Consider the following 13,556-nt stretch of genomic DNA (forward strand, 5'->3'; position numbering starts at 1 on the left):
GATAAAGTTTCATCAGTTGGATCTTATAACGAAAGAGTTAGAATTTTTGATATTTTAGCTGTTTCCATGGTAACGGCAGCCATTTTGAAAATTCCAAAGTCGAACTGGAAATCAGCACATGCCAGTTAACATTCCTGTGGAGTTTCTTCCACTTTGGACCACTTTGATTTTTTTCGCATTTGTGCTGTTTCCATGGAAACGGCGGCCATCTTTTACCATTCCATAGCAAGGTGCACAACTTCAAATGGGGGTCCTTATTATGTTATAGTTCCAACAACATTGGATCACTCAATTCTTAGAAACACGATGGACAAAATGTGTGGAAGAATAATAAAAATAACTAGATTTGCCATTGCAAGCAATAGCGGATGGCACCCTTCCCCTATTGCCAGGTGAGCGGTAGCCATGGTTACGGCGGCCATTTTGGAAATTCCAAACTCAAAAATCAAGTCTACATTAGCTGAGCAACATTTGTTTTAAATTTCAATAAATTTGAAGCATTTTGAAGTTTTTCGTATTTTTGCTGTTTCCATGGTAACGGCGGCCATTTTGAATATTCCAAAGTCAAACCCCCGCTGCAATTGTTTCCCTCCACAATCATATACCATTTAATGTCTCTAGAACAAATTAAACATTAATGTTCTAGAATGTTCTGTGAAAATTCAAAGTTTTGACCTTTTTGCATTGTTTCCATGGTAACAACAGCGATTTTGGAAATTCCAACGCCAAATTCCACATCTTCCAATGTTGCTCATCGTTACTGTGAAGTTTCATTAAGTTTGGAACATTTTGAGATTTTTGAATTTTTTGGAGTAGTTTCCATGGCAACATAGTAGTTCCAATGAGTGCCAAAAATCATCCAACACCTGTATATAGTGGGCACCTACATTGTATTAAAATATAATGATTCTGAGTTAAATAGTATCCAAATAGTTCACCAAAACAAAAAACTGGATTTTTTCACATTTGTTCCGTTTCCATGGTAACGGCAGCCATCTTGAAAGTGCCAACCCCAAAAAGCAAATCTTCATCTGGTGGTTAACATTATGGTATAGTACCATCTTCTTGGGTCCATTCACATTAGAGTTCCAGACTGGACAAAAATGTGTGGAAGAAAAATAATAATAAAAATAAAAACAAAAAGAAACGTAGAATAACAATATGTCACCCAAACTCCGTTTAGGGTGCCATAATAAGAAAAACTAGATTTGTAATTGCTAGCAATAACGGATGGCACCCTCGTCCCCCCATTGCCAGGCGAGCTGCAGCCATTTTTGGAAATTCCAAAGTCAAAGAAGGCATCTACCCTTGCAAGTTATCATTTTTGCAAAATTTCATTAAGTTTGAAGCATTTTGAAATTTTGGACAATTTTGCCGTTTCCATGGTTACGGCGGCCATTTTTGAAATTCCAACTTCAAAATGCAACTCTGCACATGTCAGTCACTATTCCTGTAAAGTTTCATCCAGTTTGCAGCACTTAATTTTTTTTGGAAATTTTGAACATTTGTGCTGCAACCATGGTTACAGTAGATAATTCCAAAATTCTAAAAGCGTACATCTCATTGCCACATGTCATGTTATATATCAATATAGTTTCATTGACTTTGGTGCACTACTCTCTGAGAACATGCTGATTTTATGCATTTTTCCATAGGGTCAATGCAAAACTTGGCCCAAGTTTCCATGACAACGGCGGCCATTTTGAACTATCCATATATTGTCTTGACATCTTGGCATACTGGAGAACATTTTCATAAAGTTTCATCCAGTTGGATGTTATAACGAAAGAGTTAGAATTTTTGATATTTTAGCTGTTTCCATGGTAACGGCAGCCATTTTGAAAATTCCAAAGTCAAACTGGAAATCAGCACATGCCAGTTAACATTCCTGTGGAGTTTCTTCCAGTTTGGACCACTTTGATTTTTTTCGCATTTGTGCTGTTTCCATGGAAACGGCGGCCATCTTTTACCATTCCATAGCAAGGTGCACAACTTCAAATGGGGGTCCTCCTTATGTTATAGTTCCAACAATATTGGATCACTCAATTCATAGAAACACGATGGACAAAATGTGTGGAAGAATAATAAAAATAACTAGATTTGTAATTGCTAGCAATAACGGATGGCACCCTCGTCCCCCCATTGCCAGGCGAGCGGCAGCCATTTTTAAAATTTTAAAGTCAAAGAGTGCATCTACACATGCAACTCATCATTTTTGTAAAATTTCATTAATTTTGGAGCATTTTGAAATTTTGGAGAATTTTGCTGTTTCCATGGTTACGGCAGCCATTTTGGAAATTCCAACTTCAAAATGCAACTCCGCACACGTCAGTCACTATTCCTGTAAAGTTTCATCCAGTTTGCAGCATTTTGATTTTTTTGGAAATTTTGAACATTTGTGCTGCAACCATGGTTACAGTAGATAATTCCAAAATTCTAAAAGCAGACATCTTATTGCCACATGTCATGTTATATATCAATGCAGTTTCATTTACTTTGTTGCTATACTGTCTGAGAAAATGCAGATTTTATGCATTTATCCATAGGGTCAATGCAAAACTTGGCCCCAGTTTCCATGACAACGGCGGCCATTTTGGATTATCAAAATATTGTTTTGACATCTTAGCTTACCGGGTAACATTCTTATAAAGTTTCATCCAGCTGAGTGTTATAACGAAAGAGTTAGAAATTTTGATATTTTAGCTGTTTCCATGGTAACGGCAGCCATTTTGAAAATTCCAAAGTCAAATTGGAAATCAGCACATGTCAGTTACCATTCCTGTGGAGTTTCTTCCAGTTTGGAACACTTTGATTTTTTTCGCATTTTTGCTGTTTCCATGGAAACGGCGGCCATCTTTTACCATTCCATACCAAGGTGCACAACTTTACATAGGGGTCCTCATTATAGTAAAGTTCCATCAACATTGGTCCATAGGATTCCGAGAAACACGACGGACAAAATGTGTGGAAGAAGAATAAGAAAAATAAGAAAAAAAAGAAACGTAGAATAACAATACGTCACCCCAACTCCGTTGAGGGTGCCATAACTAGAATTGCCATTGCAAGCAATAGCGGATGTCACCCTGGTCTGCAAATTGACACTCAACAGCAGCCATTTCGAAATTGTCCATCAGTAAATGCAGATTTTTGCATACATTGTATCTTCTGTTTTAAATTCCAATGAATTTGGAGCATTTTGATATTTTTTGTATTTTTGCTGTTTCCATGGTAACGGCCGCCATTTTAAAAATTCCAAAGTCAAACTACTGCTGCATATTGTTCTCCCCATGATAATATACAGTTATATAACATTTAATGTCGGTAGAACTAGTTTAACACTTATGTTCTGGAATGTTCCATGAAAAATTCACCCCCCCTCAAATTATGTCTAGAGACCCCCCAGTTTAAAAAAAAAAATGTATCATGTTGAAGTGTGCATGGGTCTCTTAATATCATAGAAGTTTCATATAAATTGGAACACATTTCTATTTTTCACATTTTTGCTGTTTCCATGGCAATGGCAGCCATTTTTTTAATTCCAAAGTCAGGTGCAAAACTACACATGGTGATTAACATTATGTTATAGTTCCATCAACATTGGTCCATGCAGTTCCGAGAACTAAGCTGGACAAAAAGTGCGGAATAAGAATAAGAAAAAAAGAATCGTACAATAACAATATGTCACCCGACCTCCGTCAGGGTGACATAATAAGAAAAAAAAGAAACGTAGAATAACAATATGTCACCCCAACTCCGTTGAGGGTGCCATAAAAAGAAACGTAGAATAACAATATGTCACCCCAACTCCGTTGAGGGTGCCATAATAAATTAAAATGGGTAACAAACTTGCAAAGTGTTAAAAACAACATTTGGATAGAGAAAAGAAGATTTTAATATTAGATTGAATTTAGATATACCAAAATGAAATAAATTAGGATTAACTAGATTAATAAAATGATAGATTGGAAAACAATATTTTTGTCAGAAGACATGATAAAACAGAAATTAGGAGGGAGATGTCAGAGTTATCTTTCTTTAATAGTTAATAAATATATTTACATGTAAGAGGTGCTCTTTGTACTTGCCAACAACCACCAATTATAGCTAAACTAAAATAAGGGACATATTGTGATGCATTATGGGTAGGATTCAGATGAATTATGGGTAGGACTATAATGAATTTTGGTTAAGGTTGTGATACTTTTATAGATGAAAACAGATACTATGAAACACCTTCATAGTGTGGTGTTATATTCCTATTTTGGGTCTTCTGGTTATCGGGACTGCCTCACACAATTTATACATTTAGGTCAGAAAACGTGGAACATGTTTTAGCTTTTGTCATTACATTGAGTTGTCGTCTGCCAGTGCAGAGAGCATGGAGATTAAATAAAGATTGATTTAAACAACGTAAAGTTTATTCGTCGCTCGTTGCTTGTGCTTGCCATAGTCCCCCAGCCAAGTACACGATATGGTGGAGGATTTTCAAAGACGATAAACAAGTTTACAGACATTTTTTTTCCGTTTCATGAAATTTTGAGTAGACGAGCAGGTAACAATTGATTGACAGTTTGTTTTTTTTACCGCACTTCGTAACCAGGTTAACATTTTACATGTGAGATTGACGCACCCGAATTTTTACTGCATAGTTTTTGCTTCTTGACATTTAATCAAAATATAGATGAGTTTTTCAAAGTTGGAGAAAGAGATTGACAAATTGAGGACAGTGTCCCGTGTGGCATTATCTAAAACACCAATAATATTATCCGACAGCAAGGCTAACTATTTATCGAACGAGATTCAGAGAGGTTTCGAACTAGATATAGTCTGGTGGAGTGAGGCCGGCGCTTCAACAAGGCATCAGTATAATTGGCTTAAAGATCACCTTGAACGTGAGCTGCGACAGTTTGGGTCAGTTGTATTATACGTTTGGCTGGGCACTTGCGACCTGACAGTCAAAGATACAGACAGTCCGTTTATAAGATTGAAATCCAGCGATTCTTCTACAGCTAGGGAACTGATTAACCTTTTTCGAGATCTTTATTCATTTGTGAGAGGCTTTAATAGTGTGAGCTTAGTCTTTTTAGAGATTCCACCCTACTCAGTTTATCATTGGAATAAATCCCATCAACGCAGACATCATACTTTGACACAGTCCGATCTTGCTGGGTTTAAAAGAGACGATTTTACTTTGTGTGGTCAGATCGAGACAGTAAACCAGTTCATCAGAGAAACAAACAGAATTTTACAAAAACATTCCCCTCGTTTTGGTTTAGATCTGCAAAATTCTCGACGAGACAGATGTATTGACTATTCACACCATCCATACAGAACGGTGGCAACATCAAGATATACGTACAGATTTGGTGCTCTATACAGAGATGGAATTCACCCTTGTCGGGTTTTAGCTCGCTACTGGTTACTACGAATTTGCAAGTTTATTGCAAAAGACTGTGCTTAGACTAAAAAAAAAAAACACAAACCAAACGCTATCGCTCTTTAATTTGTGTTTATTTTGATGTTATTTATCATGATTGTTAACTGGTATATAGATGATATTAATTGGTGAGGACTGCCTCGCCAAAACTGTTTTAACACTGAACAAATATCCGTTTAATGTATTAATTGGTGAGGACTGCTTCGCCATTCCGAATATTATATTCCACGTCAAATAAAGTGTGTTTGGTGAGGACTGCCTCGCCACATATTATTAGGCCATAATTTGTATAAAACATATGTGAATATATCTGTATAAACTTAAAGGAAGGATTGTATAGTTGGTGAGTATTGTCTCGCCACACAGGCTGATCATGTGAAATGAATATAAGTTTTACAGTCCCTTTAAACAGCAATCTTGATGATGGTAATTCTTCCGTTTTGAATGATAGTTTTATTGAGGAAAACGAATTTCCAGACCTTGATCAATCCGAGTCCTCTGTTGTTTCTGCAAAAATAAATGATACTGTTCCCACGCCAGGTGGCGAAGGCGAATCTACCCCTCAACCATTTAATATAGTTAAAGTCCCAGATACGCCTGTACCATTACCGTCATTTCCTAAATTGTTAACTATGGATAAATTGGCTAAATGTAGCACATTTTCGGGGTACCCACAGGATAATGCTAAGCGGTTTTTAGCAGAATTTGAATCTTATGCATTACTTCACGACCTAGCCGAGCAGGACAAACGCCGAATAGCCGCTTTTCACTTACATCTGAAAGGACCCGCACTTACATGGTTCAATTCTTTAAGTGATGAGTCAAAACAGTCTTGGCAAAATATTTGTGTTTTGTTTAAAGAAAAATACATTAATTTTAATTTACATAGCGCAACTGTAATAATGGAGAGCGAGTTATTTCAAAGTTTGGTCTTGTCCCCTGGTCAGTCGCTCGAGGATTATTATAGTCAGATACTAGAAAAAGCACAAATTTTGCAAAAGCCAGATCATGAGGTAGTAGCTAAATTTATTAGTGGGCTTCCAGATAAGATGTCATTTTTTGTCCGTGCTGGCCAACCGATTGATATTCAAAGTTCTCTAACAGCAGCTAAAATGGCCGAGGCATGTGGATATCGCCAACATAATGATGTTGTTAATGCAATAAAACATAAGCCGCAACATCAGCATGTGGGACCACCCGAGAAAGCTTCAGAGCTAAGCGAAATGAAGGAGCAAATAAAGCTGCTTACAGATCTTGTGTCTAAAATGAATACTAGTCAGCAATCAAATACACGAAATGAAATGCCCCCAAACAATGGCTTTTCCCATCAATCTAGGTTTGATAACGCAGAATGCAGAAAATGTAAAGGGTTGGGTCATTTTCAACGAGTGTGTAACTGGAACAGTGCCGGTCCGTCACAGCCGAGCGCTAAATGTCAGCTATGTCACCAGTTTGGTCATACCGCAGCCTTTTGTTTTACAATTAGCGCTATAATTCAGGGAAACCAAATGAACCCGGTCGACAGGCACAGCCGTCCGGGGTTTCCGTAGTAAGTGCCGGCGATACTGCTAACTCTCAGTTTTTGTATATGCAAGTTGTTTTTGATCAGTTAAATGTAGCTGCGCTTATAGATACAGGTAGCTCAATCAATGTCATTTCAAAGAACCTTTTTGATTCAATTTCTGATAAACTGAAAATTTCTTTTGAACAATTATCCGATCCTGAAATAAGACTAGCTAATAACGAAAAGATTAAAGTGTTCGGAACAGCGAAATTAAAAGCAATCATTCATGACCAGGAGCAAATTATTGATATTTACATTCTCCCAACTGTTTCGCATCCGCTTATTTTGGGGACTGAATATTTACGGACTCATAGAGTGTTGTTAGATTTTAGTGATTTTTCTTATGGTGTAAAGAATATACATGTTCAGACTACAAAGAAAATCTTCATTGAGCCAAACACTGAGCTTTTGACGTACGGCAAAGTGCCAAATTTTGTAATGGTAGGGTTACAAGGGGTGTGTTCGAATAGTCAATTTGCGGTACATCAGGGACTTATGATAGCAAAATCGCTTGTTGTTGTACCACCTAATCACAGGGTTCCTATAAAGATATTGAATGCAAGTAATGTTCGTATTACACTGCCCAAAGGCAAAAATATTGCAGAATTTACTGTTTTATCAAATGATAATTCATATGTTAGGATGAGTGACAATACGGAAAGTTTAAAAGTACAAAATATAGAACTTGTGACTGAACGCAATGATATTGTTGAAGGACAGGACGTTCCTTTCAACTCGAGTAAATCAGATGATTCAAGTGTGAATATGGTTGCCGAGTTTTGTAAAGAATTTCATTTATCCGAAGATTTGACTGAAACACAACTGCTACAACTACAGCGATGTATCTATGAAAATCGAGATTTGTTTGTCACGAAAGAGAACCCAGATCTCGGATTTACATCTCTTATTGAACATAAAATAAATCTCAAACCAAATGCGGTATCGAAACATCAGAATCCATATAGGTTACCACCGTATAAGCGTGAAATATTACGGGAACAATTGGACGATTTATTAAGACAAGGTATCATTACACCCGTTAGTGAATCAGAGGAACTGCCAATCACCAGCCCCGTTGTTTTAGTAACAAAACGCAGTGCAAATGCCGATAAAAAGGAATCTCAAAATTTTAGGTTTTGCTGTGATTTTCGTCATTTGAACGCCCAAACAGAGGATTTTAAGTACGTAATTCCAAATTTGCAAGAGTTAACTGAATCTATGTCCGATTTGGTACCAAATTTTATAACATCTATTGATCTCTCCAGTGGATTTTTCCAAATGGGAATATCACCCGATTCAACTCGTTACACGGCTTTTAACACTTGCTTCGGCACATACAAATTTCAGAGATTACCGATGGGTCTGAAAACTGCCCCTAATACTTTTCAGCTTTTAATGGACAAGGTGCTCCATGGATTAAAATTTAAAACATGTCTGTGTTACTTGGATGACGTTCTGCTATGCTCTGAAACATTTGAGAAGCACTTATACGACTTGAACGAGATTTTCGAGAGATTTCGATCAGCAGGGTTAAAGTTAGGTGCAAAGAAGTGTTACTTTGCAAACCAGAAGTGCGTTTTTCTTGGACATGAGCTATCAAAGGACGGTATACGCCCTCCCAAGGACCGTGTGCAGGCTATAACAGATTACCCGGAACCGAAAAATGTTAAACAGCTCCGTCGTCTTATCGGCATGTTCAACTGGTTTAGGAAATTCATTCCAAATTTTAGTGCCCTGATTTACCCACTTAATAGACTTTTGCAGAAAAATCAACGTTTTGAATGGAAATCTGAGCAAAGAATGGCGTTAAATGATTTGAAAACACGTCTCGCTAATTCTGAAATTTTAAGTTTTCCGTCTTTTGATCTACCTTTTCGGTTGGCAGTGGATACGTCTTCTCGAGGCATTGGATATATGCTTTACCAAAAAGATTCACAAATTAGTAAACCGAAAATAATCCGCTTTGGTTCAAAATCTCTCAAGCCTTGGCAACAATCATATGGACCGACAAAGTTGGAACTCTTAGGCATGGTGACGAGCGTACTAGATTGTGCCGATTATTTAAGGGGTGTTAAATTCATAGTCGAATGTGACCACCAGGCGCTTCAACCTCTTTTTCAGAAACAATTTAAAGGGGCCATTTATGAAAGATGGCTTGCCGTTTTACAACAATTTTCATTCGTTATTGAGTACAAACCTGCTGAGCAGATGCAGGTTGCGGACGCTTTGTCTCGTTGTGAAAACCCACACAATTTACAAGCTGAAAGTCCAACGGAAGAAGATCCTTATTTCCCGTATATAACTGATGAAGTCGGAGAAATTGAATTACCAGGTGGTCAAGACTTCGCGGAATTATTTAAAAATCAGAAATATACGTCTAATGATATGTCCGACAACGATATTGTACATACTGCAAAGAAAATACCGGTAGTTCAAGTACTATTTTGCGACAAAAATCAGGACCCATATGACGCCGACACTGATGAGCTTACAGCCACGGAAAACAAAAAGAAAATTACACGGAAGCGCATTATCAAAAATAAGACCACAAGTGGCAGTGCTAAAAGTGCAAATTCTGCGAAGTCGTCAAATGAGGAAAAAACTGACGATCAGAATCATAATGATTTGTGTAATGGCTTAATGGACATGGCAAAAGTGAAAAATGAACAACGAAATGATTTTGAATATAAACATATTATTGCTTATTTGGAGGACAACCAACTCCCTCTGTCTCAAAAACATGCACGGCGCATACTACTAGAAGCTCCGGATTATATATTGATAAGTGGTGTACTGTATCGTTCTAGAAAAGCTAAATCCGATCGAAATAAGAGAAAGTCCGCCTATCAGTTAGCTGTTCCCCACAAAATGATCGATATGATATTGTGTATGGTTCATGATTCGCCACTAGGTGGTCATAGCGGTATTCAAAATACACTAGATCGTTTGAGAGATGATTTTTATTTTCCTAGGATGGGAAAAATTGTTACAGATTATGTTGCGTCATGTCATGACTGTCAATCCAGAAAAGTTACGAATCTTAAAACAAAAGCCAAGATTGTTCCGTATCGTACACCAAGTGAGCCATTCCAGGTATGGCAAGTTGATTTGTTTGGGCCGCTCAAAACATCTCCGAACGGAAACCAATATTTATTCACTGCAAGTGATATGTTCTCAAAATATCTATTTGTGTTGCCTATTCGAAATAAGGATATGCTTACTGTTTCAAATGCAGTATTTAGCCTAGTATCTCAATTTGGAGTATGTGAAACACTGATTTCAGACCAAGGTTCTGAGTTTATTGGAAGTTGTACACAAGAAGTATGTAAAATGTTTGGTGTTCATCAGGATTTTATACCGAGTTTTATGCATCATTGTCTCGGGCTATGCGAAAGAACACACAGAACACTGGCGGAACGCATTACCCCATATATAGAAAAATGGAAAGAGTGGGAATTCATATTACCCGCTGTTGTGTTTTCAATCAATGCATCAATCAATCAAAGTACAAAGTATTCCCCTTTTGAAGTTTTATACGGCAAGAGACCAGCCTTCCCGTTATCTGCATTTCCGTCAACAGATTTGAATAATATACCCGCCGATACAAAATCATACATTGTGGCACAACAGAAGCGTCTCGACACAATTCGAAATTCAGTGAAAGAACATTCTATTGAGGCACAAGATAGGATGGAAAAGGCGACAAATGCAAAAACAAATGAATTGGAATTATCAGTTGGCGACTACGTATATTTGCAAATTGAGCAACAAGGACAAGGCAGAAAATTTAAACAAACATACGATGGTCCATTTGTAGTCACGAACATACCGAGTGATCATTTAATTCTTTTGCGGGATCCAAACGGAAAACGTAAATTCAAACAACCAGTACATATCAATCGATTAAAACTTGCCAATATCCGGGAACCTAACCCTAGACCCTATTTTCGAAATGACAGCACATCTAGCTCATCTCACAGTACGACAGAAGCTGCAGTGTCTCAGTCCGATAATTTGTCAGCATCACAAGGCAATGATAGCCCGGATGAACTTAATCCGCAACATGTAAATGAACTTAGACGTTCTTCTAGAAATATTCGTTTACCGGCAAGATATCAAGATTCTGATTTTACAAATTTAGATTCTGTTGCGTCGGAAACAGACAATGGTGGCGTTTTTAAAGTCAAACGTATTTTGGCGAAAAAGCGAAATAAGGGAGGATTTCTTTATCTCGTGCAAAAAGTTGGTGAACCCGCCGAACATGCGGAGTGGCTTACAGGTTCACAATTACCACCGAAAGCTCAGGAACTCATGATTAAACGACCACCTCCTTTAATTGAATGAGGACTATGTAGTCAAAATATGTTAGATTGCGCTATGTGTAAATAATGTGTATCAAAGATCTATTCCCATTGAAATTTACTGTATTTTGGTGATAATTGTATCGCCAATGTTATATTATGCTGATGTACAGTCGGAGAGAAAATACCGTTGTTATAAGATATTGGTTTCCGTTTTTGTTTGGTGATAATTGTATCGCCAATATCAAAATAAGTGTTCAATTATGCTGTAGTACAGTCAGAAAGAAAAACCCGTTGTTATAAGACTATAGTTTCAGTTTTGTTTGGTTATAATTGTATCGCCAATATAAAAATAAGTGTTCAATTATGTTGTGGTACAGTCAGAGAGAAAATCCTGTTGTTATGTATATCAAAGCCGTTGGTTTCAGTTTTCGTTTGGTGATAATTGTATCGCCAATAATTTAATAAGTGTTCAATAATACTTGTGTGTGCAGTCAGAATGAAAATCCCGTTGTAATAAGACTTTACTTTCCGTTTTTGTTTGGTGATAATTGTATCGCCTATATTATATGTTCAATTAGGATGGATTATTGTCAGAGAGAAAATCCCGTCGTTAAGACATTAGTTTTAGTTTTATTGGTGATGATTGCATCTCCACGATTTATATGAAAAGAAGACTGCGTTAAGCTACAACTACCATTATGCCGATATTTTATTACTGTATACTAACTGAATTCAAGTCAACCAAATTTACTTGCATTTAAGACATATATTGTGGAACATAAAATTGTGCTTGGTACTTAAGTTCATGTGCGAGTTAGACATAAAATCTACTGTCTCATATGATAATGTTGATCTTGTATGTGTGTGTGATTGTGAGTGATGCATGAGTGTCTGGTTGTAAGCTTTTGTAGTTTGATATTTTCATTTGAAGTCAATTTAAGAGTATAGATCTCTACTAATTTCACAAAGATAGGAACGCAAAGTTACCATTTCAAAATATACAATATCATGAGTATTGACACATCAATTTTATAATTATCCATAGACATGTATGCTAATTTAAGCAATAATAGCAAGAAATGGTATGAAATATCTTAGAGTATACTAGAGTATGAAAGTAGAAATATATAATGGAATAAGGAAGAAAGCAGTTATTTAAACTATATTGTAATGTGTTCGGCACTTCCGTTAACCAGACAAAATTTTCCAAATTTTATAATTTGGGGCGGGGATGTTATATTCCTATTTTGGGTCTTCTGGTTATCGGGACTGCCTCACACAATTTATACATTTAGGTCAGAAAACGTGGAACATGTTTTAGCTTTTGTCATTACATTGAGTTGTCGTCTGCCAGTGCAGAGAGCATGGAGATTAAATAAAGATTGATTTAAACAACGTAAAGTTTATTCGTCGCTCGTTGCTTGTGCTTGCCATAGTCCCCCAGCCAAGTACACGATAGTGGGACAGTGTCCAACTATTTGTCTGACTGTTGACTATTATACCTTTGTTTATTAATGTAGCTATTTTGAATATCCAGGGAAATTTTTGGCATTGATGATTTATCACATTTTTGCTGCCATGTTATAAAAAACAAGAATCTCAAATCACTGCAGGTATACATATATATATATAAAACCTTTTGATTGCTCTCAGGGGTTTGAATAAGACCAGGAAGCTGGTTGATTCCTAAATTTAAATTGAAGAAGAAAAATATACAGAACAGCAATAAAAGGACTGTTGGCTTGCTTTGAATTTTGAATAGAGATTTTATGTCGAATTAATTTACCAAATCACTTCTTTTTCCTATCATAATTCTCTTATTGTCTTAACTATTTGTTAGGTTGTCAATGTAAGCGATAGATATCAGATTACGTGCTCAATACCATTAGTTCTTCATTACTGTTGGTGTTTTCCAAACATTGATTCGTTGATCAAATACTTCATTGTCTTTAGGATCAATACATTAATTTGATGAGCCTACCTATTAAATTTGTTGTTACTGTATTGTTAGCCTAAATATGCATGAAATTTTTTCTGTTGAAAATATTAAATTATTTATTTCGGTTAGCATTGGTTTATATGTTTTTGTTGAAATGGAATAAATTAAAAAGAACAGAAAAAATTAATGACAAGTAAAATAAAATCTTAATGACATGTATACAAGATTAGCATGTCAGAACTCTTTAAATGAAAAGCTGATTTTTGCATAATGTATATATATAACATCCCCAAGGTTCATTAATAAAAATTT

Source organism: Mytilus edulis, chromosome 5 (genome assembly GCF_963676685.1).
Source record: "Mytilus edulis chromosome 5, xbMytEdul2.2, whole genome shotgun sequence".
NCBI classification, from domain to species: Eukaryota; Metazoa; Mollusca; class Bivalvia; order Mytilida; family Mytilidae; genus Mytilus; species Mytilus edulis.